At 48.7% G+C, this 15,342-nt stretch overlaps 1 long non-coding RNA gene across 1 annotated transcript; it reads right to left on the bottom strand.

Moving 5' to 3' along the window:
* Positions 1-2,924: 2,924 nt before the first annotated feature.
* LOC142748577 (uncharacterized) lies at positions 2,925-11,018 on the bottom strand. The gene is made up of 3 exons (XR_012882273.1): positions 10,804-11,018; positions 8,530-8,697; positions 2,925-3,312 (listed from the first exon to the last, which is right to left on the bottom strand). It is a non-coding gene; the product is annotated as an uncharacterized LOC142748577 (long non-coding RNA).
* Between the last annotated feature and the right edge of the window lie 4,324 nt (positions 11,019-15,342).

The following is a 15,342-nucleotide window of genomic DNA, read 5'->3' as shown; positions in this document are numbered from 1 at the left end:
GACAGGAACCGCCGCAGATACTAGAATTACACCCAGTAGGACAGGAGAGTGGTACTGTGCAGTGTATATATATCAGAGTGCGTGACAGGAACCGCCGCAGATACTGAGAATTACACCCAGTATACAGGACAGGAGAAGTGGTACTGTGCAGTGATCATATATCATGTATGACAGAATGCGTGACAAATACAGATACTGAGAATTACACCCAGTATACAGGACAGGAGAAGTGGTACTGTGCAGTGTCCATATATATACAGAATAATACAGATACTGAGAATTACACCCGGTATACAGGACAGGAGAAGTGGTACTGTGGCAGTGTCCATATATACAGCATAATACAGATACTGAGAATTACACCCGGTATACAGGACAGGAGAAGTGGTACTGTGCAGTGTCTATATATATACAGAATAATACAGATACTGAGAATTACACCCAGTATACAGGACAGGAGAAGTGGTACTGTGCAGTGTCTATATATATACAGAATAATACAGATACTGAGAATTACACCCAGTATACAGGACAGGAGAAGTGGTACTGTGCAGTGTCCATATATACAGAACAATACAGATACTGAGAATTACACCCAGTATACAGGACAGGAGAAGTGGTACTGTGCAGTGTCCATATATACAGATCCTGAGAATTACACCCAGTATACAGGACAGGGGAAGTAGTACTGTGCAGTGTCCATATATACAGCATAATACAGATACTGAGAATTACACCCAGTATACAGGACAGGAGAAGTGGTACTGTGCAGTGTCCATATATACAGAATAATACACATACTGAGAATTACACCCAGTATACAGGACAGGAGAAGTGGTACTGTGCAGTGTATATATACAGAATAATACAGATACTGAGAATTACACCCAGTATACAGGACAGGAGAAGTGGTACTGTGCAGTGTATATATACAGAATAATACAGATACTGAGAATTACACCCAGTATACAGGACAGGGGAAGTGGTACTGTGCAGTGTCCATATATACAGCATAATACAGATACTGAGAATTACACCCAGTATACAGGACAGGAGAAGTGGTACTGTGCAGTGTCTATATATACAGAATAATACAGATACTGAGAATTACACCCAGTATACAGGACAGGAGAAGTGGTGCTGTGCAGTGTCTATATATACAGAATAATACAGATACTGAGAATTACACCCAGTATACAGGACAGGGGAAGTAGTACTGTGCAGTGTCCATATATACAGCATAATACAGATACTGAGAATTACACCCAGTATACAGGACAGGAGAAGTGGTACTGTGCAGATTGCATATATACAGAATAATACAGATACTGAGAATTACACCCAGTATACAGAACAGAAGAAGTGGTGCTGTGCAGTGTCCATATATACAGAATAATACAGATACTGAGAATTACACCCAGTATACAGGACAGGAGAAGTGGTACTGTGCAGTGTATATATATACAGAATAATACAGATACTGAGAATTACACCCAGTATACAGGACAGGAGAAGTGGTACTGTGCAGTGTATATATATACAGAATAATACAGATACTGAGAATTACACCCAGTATACAGGACAGGAGAAGTGGTACTGTGCAGTGTATATATATATACAGAATAATACAGATACTGAGAATTACACCCAGTATACAGAACAGGAGAAGTGGTGCTGTGCAGTGTATATATATACAGAATAATACAGATACTGATAATTACACCCAGTATACAGAACAGGAGAAGTGGTGCTGTGCAGTGTATATATATACAGAATAATACAGATACTGAGAATTACACCCAGTATACAGGACAGGAGAAGTGGTACTGTGCAGTGTCCATATATACAGAATAATACAGATACTGAGAATTACACCCAGTATACAGGACAGGAGAAGTGGTACTGTGCAGTGTATATATATACAGAATAATACAGAGACTGAGAATTACACCCAGTATACAGGACAGGAGAAGTGGTACTGTGCAGTGTATATATACAGAATAATACAGATACTGAGAATTATACCCAGTATACAGGACAGGAGAAGTGGTACTGTGCAGTGTATATATACACAGAATAATACAGATACTGAGAATTACACCCAGTATACAGGACAGGAGAAGTGGTACTGTGCAGTGTATATATACAGAATAATACAGATACTGAGAATTACACCCAGTATACAGGACAGGAGAAGTGGTACTGTGCAGTGTCCATATATACAGAATAATACAGATACTGAGAATTACACCCAGTATACAGGACAGGAGAAGTGGTACTGTGCAGTGTATATACACAGAATAATACAGATACTGAGAATTACACCCAGTATACAGGACAGGAGAAGTGGTACTGTGCAGTGTATATACAGAATAATACAGATACTGAGAATTACACCCAGTATACAGGACAGGAGAAGTAGTACTGTGCAGTGTATATACAGGATAATACAGATACTGAGAATTACACCCAGTATACAGGACAGGAGAAGTGGTACTGTGCAGTGTCCATATATACAGAATAATACAGATACTGAGAATTACACCCAGTATACAGGACAGGAGAAGTGGTACTGTGCAGTGTCCATATATACAGAATAATACAGATACTGAGAATTACACCCAGTATACAGGACAGGAGAAGTGGTACTGTGCAGTGTATATATATACAGAATAACACAGATACTGAGAATTACACCCAGTATACAGGACAGAAGAAGTGGTACTGTGCAGTGTCCATATATACAGAATAATACAGATACTGAGAATTACACCCAGTATACAGAACAGGAGAAGTGGTACTGTGCAGTGTCCATATATACAGAATAATACAGATACTGAGAATTACACCCAGTATACAGGACAGGAGTAGTTGTACTGTGCGGTGTCCTTACATGCAGAGTATTTCCATGGTTCACTTACTTTTGCAGACAGTCGCTGCCTCCTCTGGACGCCGGGTGTAATGCCGGAGGGGTCACTGTATAGAGTATCATCTGTAGACTGGTAGAATACGTCTTATAGGCAGCGGTCTGGGGCGACGCGGTCTGCGGTGGCGGTTGGATTCCGCAGACACCTGGGACATTGTTTATGCTCCAGTGATATGAACCTCAGGAAGGGTTTTCAGGACTTGGGCCGGCGCGGTTCTTTTTCTCGTACTTGGATATTGACATTTGTTTGACACTTTTGCGTCGTTGCTGATAAGGACGACGTCTGTTCCGTATTTTTACACGGCGCACGTATAACATGGAGGCTGATGTTCGGCTACACAGGGGAGACATTGGAGGTCTACGTCAGGGAGTACTCCCATCATACACTTCCGGCATACATCCCCAGCGAGGGCGAGAGAGAGAGGGCGAGAGAGAGAGGGCGAGAGAGAGAGGGCGAGAGAGAGAGGGCGAGAGAGAGAGGGCGAGAGAGAGAGGGCGAGAGAGAGAGGGCGAGAGAGAGAGGGCGAGAGAGAGAGGGCGAGAGAGGAGAGGGCGAGAGAGAGAGAGGAGAGGGCGAGAGAGAGAGAGGAGAGGGCGAGAGAGAGAGAGAGAGGAGAGGGCGAGAGAGAGAGAGAGGAGAGGGCGAGAGAGAGAGAGAGAGGAAAGGGCGAGAGAGAGAGAGAGAGGAGAGGGCGAGAGAGAGAGAGAGAGAGAGAGGGAGAGGGCGAGAGAGAGAGGAGAGGGCGAGAGAGAGAGGAGAGGGCGAGAGAGAGAGAGAGAGGAGAGGGCGAGAGAGAGAGAGAGAGAGGAGAGGGCGAGAGAGAGAGAGAGAGAGGAGAGGGCGAGAGAGAGAGAGAGAGAGGAGAGGGCGAGAGAGAGAGAGAGAGAGGAGAGGGCGAGAGAGAGAGAGAGAGAGAGGAGAGGGCGAGAGAGAGAGAGAGAGAGGAGAGGGCGAGAGAGAGAGAGAGAGGAGAGGGCGAGAGAGAGAGGAGAGGGCGAGAGAGAGAGAGAGGAGAGGGCGAGAGAGAGAGAGAGGAGAGGGCGAGAGAGAGAGAGAGGAGAGGGCGAGAGAGAGAGAGGAGAGGGCGAGAGAGAGAGAGAGGAGAGGGCGAGAGAGAGAGAGAGGAGAGGGCGAGAGAGAGAGAGAGGAGAGGGCGAGAGAGAGAGAGAGGAGAGGGCGAGAGAGAGAGAGAGGAGAGGGCGAGAGAGAGAGAGGAGAGGGCGAGAGAGAGAGAGGAGAGGGCGAGAGAGAGAGAGGAGAGGGCGAGAGAGAGAGAGGAGAGGGCGAGAGAGAGAGAGGAGAGGGCGAGAGAGAGAGAGGAGAGGGCGAGAGAGAGAGAGGAGAGGGCGAGAGAGAGAGAGGAGAGGGCGAGAGAGAGAGAGGAGAGGGCGAGAGAGAGAGGAGAGGGCGAGATAGAGAGGAGAGGGCGAGAGAGAGAGGAGAGGGCGAGAGAGAGAGGAGAGGGCGAGAGAGAGAGGAGAGGGCGAGAGAGAGAGGAGAGGGCGAGAGAGAGAGGAGAGGGCGAGAGAGAGAGGAGAGGGCGAGAGAGAGGAGAGGGCGAGAGAGAGGAGAGGGCGAGAGAGAGGAGAGGGCGAGAGAGAGGGCGAGAGAGAGAGAGGAGAGGGCGAGAGAGAGGAGAGGGCGAGAGAGAGAGAGGGCGAGAGAGAGAGAGGGCGAGAGAGAGAGAGGGCGAGAGAGAGAGAGGGCGAGAGAGAGAGAGGGGAGGGCGAGAGAGAGAGGAGAGGGCGAGAGAGAGAGGAGAGGGCGAGAGAGAGAGGAGAGGGCGAGAGAGAGAGGAGAGGGCGAGAGAGAGAGGAGAGGGCGAGAGAGAGAGGAGAGGGCGAGAGAGAGAGGAGAGGGCGAGAGAGAGAGGAGAGGGCGAGAGAGAGAGGAGAGGGCGAGAGAGAGAGGAGAGGGCGAGAGAGAGGAGAGGGCGAGAGAGAGGAGAGGGCGAGAGAGAGGAGAGGGCGAGAGAGAGGAGAGGGCGAGAGAGAGGAGAGGGCGAGAGAGAGGAGAGGGCGAGAGAGAGGAGAGGGCGAGAGAGAGGAGAGGGCGAGAGAGAGGAGAGGGCGAGAGAGAGGAGAGGGCGAGAGAGAGTAGTTATATTCTTGTATATAGGAGCAGTATTATAGTAGTTATATTCTTGTATATAGGGGCAGTATTATAGTAGTTATATTCTTGTATATAGGGGGCAGTATTATAGTAGTTATATTCTTGTATATAGGGGGCAGTATTATAGTAGTTATATTCTTGTATATAGGAGCATTATTATAGTAGTTATATTCTTGTATATAGGGGGCAGTATTATAGTAGTTATATTCTTGTATATAGGGGCAGTATTATAGTAGTTTATATTCTTGTATATAGGGAGCAGTATTATAGTAGTTATATTCTTGTATATAGGGAGCAGTATTATAGTAGTTTATATTCTTGTATATAGGGAGCAGTATTATAGTAGTTATATTCTTGTATATAGGGGCAGTATTATAGTAGTTATATTCTTGTATATAGGGGCAGTATTATAGTAGTTTATATTCTTGTATATAGGGAGCAGTATTATAGTAGTTATATTCTTGTATATAGGGGCAGTATTATAGTAGTTATATTCTTGTATATAGGGGGCAGTATTATAGTAGTTATATTCTTGTATATAGGAGCAGTATTCTAGTAATTATATTCTTGTATATAGGGGCAGTATTTTAGTAGTTATATTCTTGTATATAGGAGCAGTATTATAGTAGTTATAGTCTTGTATATAGGGCACAGTAATATAGTGGTTATATTCTTGTATATAGGGGGCAGTATAGTAGTTATATTCTTGAAAATAAGGGCAGTATTATAGTAGTTATATTCTTGTATATAGGAGGCAGTATTATAGTAGTTATATTCTTGTATATAGGAGGCAGTATTATAGTAGTTATATTCTTGTATATAGGAGGCAGTATTATAGTAGTTATATTCTTGTATATAGGGGGCAGTATTATAGTAGTTATATTCTTGTATATAGGGGGCAGTATTATAGTAGTTATATTCTTGTATATAGGAGGCAGTATTATAGTAGTTATATTCTTGTATATAGGAGGCAGTATTATAGTAGTTATATTCTTGTATATAGGAGGCAGTATTATAGTAGTTATATTCTTGTATATAGGAGGCAGTATTATAGTAGTTATATTCTTGTATATAGGGGGGCAGTATTATAGTAGTTATATTCTTGTATATAGGGGCAGTATTATAGTAGTTATATTCTTGTATATAGGAGCAGTATTATAGTAGTTATATTCTTGTATACAGGGGGCAGTATTATAGTAGTTATATTCTTGTATATAGGGGCAGTATTATAGTAGTTATATTCTTGTATATAGGGGGCAGTATTATAGTAGTTATATTCTTGTATATAGGGGGTAGTATTATAGTAGTTATATTCTTGTATATAGGAGCAGTATTACAGTAGTTATATTCTTGTATATAGGAGCAGTATTATAGTAGTTATATTCTTGTATATAGGGGCAGCATTACAGTAGTTATATTCTTGTATATAGGGGGAAGTATTACAGTAGTTATATTCTTGTATACAGGGGGCAGTATGATAGTAGTTATATTCTTGTATATAGGGGCAGTATTTTAGTAGTTATATTCTTGTATATAGGAGCAGTATTATAGTAGTTATAGTCTTGTATATAGGGCACAGTAATATAGTGGTTATATTCTTGTATATAGGGGGCAGTATAGTAGTTATATTCTTGAAAATAAGGGCAGTATTATAGTAGTTATATTCTTGTATATAGGAGGCAGTATTATAGTAGTTATATTCTTGTATATAGGGGGCAGTATTATAGTAGTTATATTCTTGTATATAGGGGGCAGTATTATAGTAGTTATATTCTTGTATATAGGAGGCAGTATTATAGTAGTTATATTCTTGTATATAGGAGGCAGTATTATAGTAGTTATATTCTTGTATATAGGGGGGCAGTATTATAGTAGTTATATTCTTGTATATAGGGGCAGTATTATAGTAGTTATATTCTTGTATATAGAGGGCAGTATTCTAGTAGTTATCTTCTTGTATATAGGGGGCAGTATTATAGTAGTTATATTCTTGTACATAGGGGCAGTATTATAGTAGTTATATTCTTGTACATAGGAGCAGTATTATAGTAGTTATATTCTTGTACATAGGAGCAGTATTATAGTAGTTATATTCTTGTATATAGGGGCAGTATTATAGTAGTTATATTCTTGTATATAGGGGCAGTATTATAGTAGTTATCTTCTTGTATATAGGAGCAGTATTATAGTAGTTATATTCTTGTACATAGGAGCAGTATTATAGTAGTTATATTCTTGTATATAGCGGCAGTATTATAGTAGTTATATTCTTGTATATAGGGGCAGTATTATAGTAGTTATATTCTTGTATATAGGGGCAGTATTATAGTAGTTATATTCTTGTATATAGGAGCAGTATTATAGTAGTTATATTCTTGTATATAGGAGCAGTATTATAGTAGTTATATTCTTGTATATAGAGGCAGTATTATAGTAGTTATATTCTTGTATATAGGGGGCAGTATTATAGTAGTTATATTCTTGTATTTAGGAGGCAGTATTATAGTAGTTATATTCTTGTATATAGGAGCAGTATTATAGTAGTTATATTCTTGTATATAGGAGGCTGTATTATAGTAGTTATATTCTTGTATATAGGGACAGTATTATAGTAGTTATATTCTTGTATATAGGGGCAGTATTATAGTAGTTATATTCTTGTATTTAGGGGACAGTATTATAGTAGTTATATTCTTGTATATAGGGGCAGTATTATAGTAGTTATATTCTTGTATATAGGAGGCTGTATTATAGTAGTTATATTCTTGTATATAGGGGGCAGTATTATAGTAGTTATATTCCTGTATATAGGAGCAGTATTATAGTAGTTATATTCTTGTATATAGGGGCAGTATTATAGTAGTTATATTCTTGTATATAGGGGCAGTATTATAGTAGTTATATTCTTGTATATAGGGGCAGTATTATAGTAGTTATATTCTTGTATATAGGAGGCAGTATTATAGTAGTTATATTCTTGTATATAGGAGCAGTATTATAGTAGTTATAGTCTTGTATATAGGGGGCAGTATTATAGTAGTTATATTCTTGTATATAGGGGCAGTATTATAGTAGTTATATTCTTGTATATAGGGGCAGTATTATTGTAGTTATATTCTTGTATATAGGAGGCAGTATTATAGTAGTTATATTCTTGTATATAGGGGGCAGTATTATAGTAGTTATATTCTTGTATTTAGGGGGCAGTATTATAGTAGTTATATTCTTGTATATAGGGGCAGTATTATAGTAGTTATATTCTTGTATATAGGGGGCAGTATTATTTTATTCTATGCTATATGTGTCTGTAAGGTGATGCAGGTATGTGCTCGGAGCTGCGAGTGATATGTCGGTATTTATTAGATTGTCAGCTTTTGTGCGCTGATCGTGCTCTTTGCTCTCCATGTAGAGGGTTAACCAGTAACCTACGTGTTCGGTGGGATGGGACGACCTGCCTGAACTTGCAGACAACGTAGACAGGATCACATACCTAAACACCTATTAGTGATTTCCTCGCCCGCTCGTCGCCCTCCAGACTCCGCTGCATCTTCTCACATGTAACTCGGTAGATTCTGACGACTTCCATTGGGTTAAGGACGACGCAGAAAGTTGAATTTTTGAGATCTGGATAATGTCGCACTTCAGCGGATCTGTGCCCCTGCCACAGATAATAGTCGCCTTAGTTTGTCATCACGTAATAACGGCCGTTATGGCGCCTACGGTGTATAGATCATCCCAGGACTGCACGCAGCACGAGTCTCCGCTGTCCAGATTTACATCAATGCCATTTTTTAATCGCTCTGCTTGCTGTCAGTAAATGAGAATATTCTTTGTATTCATCAAGGGACTGAAAACCTTCACAGACCTAATACTTCTGACTGATGAGGGTTTGTTACAATGTATCAGTCTAGACAATTCTCGGTGAGATAACCGGCCTTAACTCCATACTGATAAATTGTAACAAGCCCATCAGCTACGTGAGCAGGATGGATTTTTTTTTGTCTCAATGTAAGCAAGAAATGTTTCCATTCACTAAAAGCAATCAGAGATCTTAAAAATCAATCACAGACACAGATAAGTAGTTTTTTCCATTCTTTTTTGGGGGTACGTGGCTAGATTTTATATGGGGGCAGTCGGCTGGCACCAATAATGCGGACCCTGTAGATGGCGCTATTAAAAGGGAAATTCTCGCGGTGTATTTGTGGGCGTGGTCAGTATTTGTGGGCGTGGTCAGTATTTGTGGGTGGGGATTGTGTTAAAAAAAAAGTTCTACCGCACGCAATGCGCAGCGCACCGGAAAACGACTCCGCTACGTAGACAACGGTGGCTGCACCGCTTCTCCATAGGTCATTCTTGTATCTGGCAAGGGGAGGGTGTCGTTACTTTGTGTCAGGAAGGATTATCAGATCCTGCAGACGTGGTGAGACTCGCGCTCGCTATCTGTCACCTTCCTGGATTCAGATTTCAGGGTGAGAAGTGGCCGGGAATGTGAAGAATGTGACCATGACTCGTAGACGGCGGCGGGAGGCGACAAGAAGAGAGAAACCGTCAGGAGAACGCGCGGATCTGGTGTGGCACGTACGCAGGATCGACCAATGGGCGGCGGATCAAAATCTCCAAACACAACGGATGGAGAATGGAGATCACCGCAAATATGGCGCCGTGACATCACTAGTGACGTGCGCAGAGATGTCTCACCGACCCCGAGTGCCCGTATAATGAGCCGCAAACACCCAACAACAGAGGATTTCAGTACAATATAGGGCGGGGCACAGAGGGGTGTCAATAGTGGTGTCATAGTGGTGTCAATAGTCAATAGTGAATAGTCAATAGTCAATAGTCAATAGTGGTGTCAATAGTCAATAGATCAGGCAGGACCCCCCATAACAGCGTCCCATAACAAAGCCCACATTGTAGAACCACCCACAGAGCCCCCATAACAGCGCGTCCAGGAAGCCTGCCTGGCAGAAGTGACCGCCATTACCCCCTTCCCACCACAGTCATTGATAGTCCCGGAGAACGGCGACACCTAGTGGACTAAATGTCATGAAAACCGTTTCCCACCTTGTATAGAATGCGGCACTTCATCCTAAGAGACCTGGGGGGGGGGGGACCCGCCGCAGTACAGCCCGCCCAGACGCATCGTCACAGGACGCCACCGATATGCTACGGCTACTGCGCAAAAATAGATCAAGATGGAGGGGGACACGGCGATATAGCGGAGGTCATACTGCGCTGCGGGAGGGGGAACCGCGGTATACATGAGATCACGCTCTATATAATGGAGCAGAAGGATGAGCAGCGCGCGGAACCGGCAGATGACATCACAGATGTGGAGTTTAAAATTGCGCAAACGTGTCGCCATGTCTTCCGGTTATATGAGGTGCGGGATTTAGTGCGGTACAAGTGCGCACTCGTATACAGGGTCATCCTGCGGAAAATCAGACCAGGCGGACACCGTACACGGCGACATCAAGCTTCGTGCATTTGGCGCTCGTCCGGTCAATTTTGCGCCATTTTCAACCATAAAAAAGTTTTTATAAATGTTCCCAATATCACAGCACCCAGAATATTGCCAAAATCCTTCCAATTAACCCATCGTCTCCCATTAACCCATTGTCTGCCTAGCAAAAGTTGAGGCTAAAGTTGCATGAAATAAAATTCTATTCAATATCAAGCTGCCCCGACCCCTCTGCTAATACCACCTCGAGCAGCAGCATCTGCCCCCTCCTGCCCCCGGCCCGGCGCCCCCTCCTGCACTCACCTGCTTGTCACTCTCCGACTGAAGAACACGGCCCTGCAATACACATCCCCGCCACCAGGTGGAGCTCGCACGTCGTTACTGCGGCCGCTGGGATATGTAGTTTTGTGTGCATATCATAAAGCCGGAAATCAGTAACAGAACACTACAACTCCCATGATCCCTGTGGGTCGTCGGTTTACAACGGAAGTCGGAGAGAAGCTTGCTGGGAGTTGTAGTTTATAAACACTACGACAGCCTGTGTGGAGATGAATAGGATTGTATGGAGCTGGGAGGAGGTGGGTGGAGCTGAGATCCCAAACATGACCCCTCCCCCGACCCCACCCCTTTATTATAGTCACTAATATTATATAATGCACAGTTGGTTAGATACACTTCTTAAAGGGGATCTCCAGAGGTTGTCACACAGCTTTTCCAGACTCTTGAATGGTAAATCTTCCTTCAGTGTCTAGGAATAGCCAGAGGGATTTGACATTTAAGAGTCTGGGTGACAATCTATGTACGAGCTGTAATGGCGGCCATATTGTTCGTGGGGACGCGTCTTTGCTCCATGTTTTCCCGGGGACCTCGACGCCGGTTTGCAGTTTATTAACATTCAGTTTGCCCAGAGGTTGTTATTCAAATATGAGAGTAATAAAATAATCAAATTCTGTCCATTTGTGTCCCCGTTCTATTGATAATGAGTCACAGACGACGGACGAACATCATTTCTAGTAGAGTTCCCCTTTAATTTTACATATATTGTTGCAGGGCATTAAAGGGACAGTGCACTAATATAAAACGCTGTGTAACAGTGTAAGTGCGCGATATTGTGTCTCTGACTGCGGCTACAAGAGAGAGGAGGGGGCAGCGAGGATGCTCACAGAGAGCCACGCGGGAGAGAGGAGGGGGCAGCGAGGATGCTCACAGAGAGCCACGCGGGAGAGAGGAGGGGGCAGCGAGGACGCTCACAGACAGCCACGCGGGAGAGAGGAGGGGGCAGTGAGGACGCTCACAGACAGCCACGCGGGAGAGAGGAGGGGGCAGCGAGGACGCACATAGACAGCCACGCGGGAGAGTGGAGGCGGCAGCGGGGACGCTCACAGAGAGCCACGCGGTAAAAAGGAGGGGGCAGCGAGGACGCTCACAGACAGCCACGTGGGAGAGAGGAGGGGGCAGAGAGGGCGCTCAGAGACAGCCACGTGGCGGGGAGGGAGCAGCGAGGGCGCTCACAGACAGTCACGTGGGAGAGAGGAGGGGGCAGCGATGATGCTCACAGAGAGCCATGCGGGAGAGCGGAGGGGGCAGCGAGGACGCCCACAGACAGCCACGAGAGAGAGAGGAGGGGGCAGTGAGGACGCTCACAGACAGCCGCGCGAGAGAGAGGAGGGGGCAGCGAGGACACTCAGACAGCCACGCGGGTGAGAGGAGGGGCAGCGAGGACGCCCACAGACAACCACGCGGGAGAGAGGAGGGGGCAGCGTGAGCATTCATAGACAGCCACGCGGGTGAGAGGAAGGGGCAGCGAGGACGCCCACAGACAGCCACGCGGGAGAGAGGAGGAGGCAGCGAGGATGCCCACAGACAGCCACGCAGGCAGCAAAGACACTCACAGACAGCCACGCGGGAGAGAGGAGGGGGCAGCGAGGTCGCTCACAAAAAGCCACGCAGGCGAGAGGAGGGGGCAGCGAGGACGCTCACGGACAGCCATGCGGGAGAGAGGAGGGGGCAGCGAGGACGCTCACAGACAGCCACGCGGGAGAGAGGAGGGGGCAGCGAGGACGCTCACAGAGAGCGACGTGGGAGAGAGGAGGGGGCAGCGAGGACGCTCACAGAGAGCCACACGGGAGAGAGGAGGGGGCAGCGAGGACGCTCACAGAGAGCCACGCTGGAGAGGAGGGGGCAGCGAGGACGCTCACAGACAGCCACGCGGGAGAGAGGAGGGGGCAGCGAGGACGCTCACAGAGAGCCACGCTGGAGAGAGGAGGGGGCAGCGAGGACGCTCACAGACAGCCACGCGGGAGAGAGGAGGGGGCAGCGAGGACGCTCACAGAGAGCGACGCGGGAGAGAGGAGGGGGCAGCGAGGATGCTCACAGAGAGCCACACGGGAGAGAAGAGGGGGCAGCGAGGACGCTCACAGAGAGCCACGCTGGAGAGAGGAGGGGGCAGCGAGGACGATCACAGACAGCCACGCGGGAGAGCGGAGGGGGCAGCGAGGACGCTCACAGAGAGCGACGCGGGAGAGAGGAGGGGGCAGCGAGGACGCTCACAGAGAGCCACACGGGAGAGAAGAGGGGGCAGCGAGGACGCTCACAGAGAGCCACACTGGAGAGAGGAGGGGGCAGCGAGGACGCTCACAGACAGCCACGCGGGAGAGAGGAGGGGGCAGCGAGGACGCTCATAGACAGCCACGTGTGAGAGAGGAGGGGCAGCGAGGACGCTCACAGAAAGCCACGCGGGAGAAAGGAGGGGGCAGCGAGGACGCCCACAGACAGCCTTGCGGGAGAGAGTAGGGGGCAGGGAGGACGCTCACAGACAGCCATGCGGGAGAGAGGAGGGGGCAGCGACGACGCCCGCAGACAGCCACGCGGGATAGGAGGGGTCAGCGAGGACACTCACAGTCAGCCACGCGGGAGAGAGTAGGGGGCAGCGAGGACGCTCACAGACAGCCACGCGGGAGAGTGGAGGCGGCAGCGGGGACGCTCACAGAGAGCCACGCGGTAAAAAGGAGGGGGCAGCGAGGACGCTCACAGACAGCCACGTGGAAGAGAGGAGGGGGCAGCGAGGGCGCTCAGAGACAGCCACGTGGCGGAGAGGGGAGGGGCAGCGAGGGCGCTCACAGACAGTCACGTGGGAGAGAGGAGGGGGCAGCGATGATGCTCACAGAGAGCCATGCGGGAGAGCGGAGGGGGCAGCGAGGACGCCCACAGACAGCCACGAGAGAGAGAGGAGGGTGCAGTGAGGACGCTCACAGACAGCCACGCGAGAGAGAGGAGGGGGCAGCGAGGACACTCACAGACAGCCACGCGGGTGAGAGGAGGGGGCAGCGAGGATGCCCACAGAGAACCACGCGGGAGAGAGGAGGGGGCAGCGTGAGCAGTCACAGACAGCCACGCGCGTGAGAGGAGGGGGCAGCGAGGACGCCCACAGACAGCCACGCGGGAGAGAGGAGGAGGCAGCGAGGATGCCCACAGACAGCCACGCAGGCAGCAAAGACACTCACAGACAGCCACGCGGGAGAGAGGAGGGGGCAGCGAGGACGCTCAGACAGCCACGCAGTTGAGAAGAGGGGGCAGCGAGGACGCTCACAGGCAGCCACGTGGGAGAGAGGAGGGGGTAGCGATGATGCTCACAGAGAGCCATACGGGAGAGAGGAGGGGGCAGCGAGGACGCTCACAGATAACCACGCTGGAGAGAGGAGGGGGCAGTGAGGATACTCACAGACACCCACGCGGGAGAGAGGAGGCGGCAGCGAGGACGCTCACAGAGAGCCACGCGGTAAAGAGGAGGGGCAGCGAGGACGCTCACAGACAGCCACGCAAGAAAGGAGGGGGCAGCGAGGACGCCCACAGAGAGCCACGCGGAAGAGGAGGGGGCAGCGAGGATGCACACAGAGAGCCATGCGAGAGAGATGAGGGGGCAGCAAGGACACTCACAGACAGCCACATGGGAGAGAGGAGCGGGCAGCGAGGACGCTCACAGACAGCCACGCGGGAGAGAGGAGGCGGCAGCGAGGACGCTCACAGACAGCCACGTGGGAGAGAGGAGGCGGCAGCGAGGACGCTCACAGACAGCCACGCAAGAGAGGAGAGGGCAGCGAGGACGCCCATAGAGAGCCACGCGGGAGAGGAGGCGGCAGCGAGGACACTCACAGACAGCCACGCGGGAGAGGAGGGGGCAGCGAGGACGCCCACAGACAGCCACGCGGGAGAGAGGAGGAGGCAGCGAGGATGCCCACAGACAGCCACGCAGGCAGCAAAGACACTCACAGACAGCCACGCGGGAGAGAGGAGGGGGCAGCGAGGACAGCCACATGGTTGAGAAGAGGGGGCAGATAGGATGCTCACAGGCAGCCACGCGGGAGAGAGGAGGGGGTAGGGATGATGCTCACAGAGAGCCATACGGGAGAGAGGAGGGGCAGGGAGGACGCTCATAGACAACCACGCGGGAGAGAGGAGGGGGCAGCGAGAACACTCACAGACAACCACGCGGGAGAGAGGAGGGGGCAGCGAGGATGCTCACAGACAACCACGCTGGAGAGAGGAGGGGGCAGTGAGGATACTCACAGAGAGCCACGCGGGAGAGAGGAGGCGGCAGCGAGGACGCTCACAGAGAGCCACGCGGTAAAGAGGAGGGGGCAGCGAGGACGCTCACAGACAGCCACGCAAGAAAGGAGGGGGCAGCGAGGACGCCCACAGAGAGCCACGCGGAAGAGGAGGGGGCAGCGAGGATGCTCACAGAGAGCCATGCGAGAGAGATGAGGGGGCAGCAAGGACACTCACAGACAGCCACATGGGAGAAAGGAGCGGGCAGCGAGGACGCTCACAGACAGCCACGCGGGA

This window comes from Rhinoderma darwinii, chromosome 3, assembly GCF_050947455.1.
Source record: "Rhinoderma darwinii isolate aRhiDar2 chromosome 3, aRhiDar2.hap1, whole genome shotgun sequence".
Lineage (NCBI taxonomy): Eukaryota > Metazoa > Chordata > Amphibia > Anura > Rhinodermatidae > Rhinoderma > Rhinoderma darwinii.
This window is presented reverse-complemented; position numbering and strand designations above follow the sequence as displayed.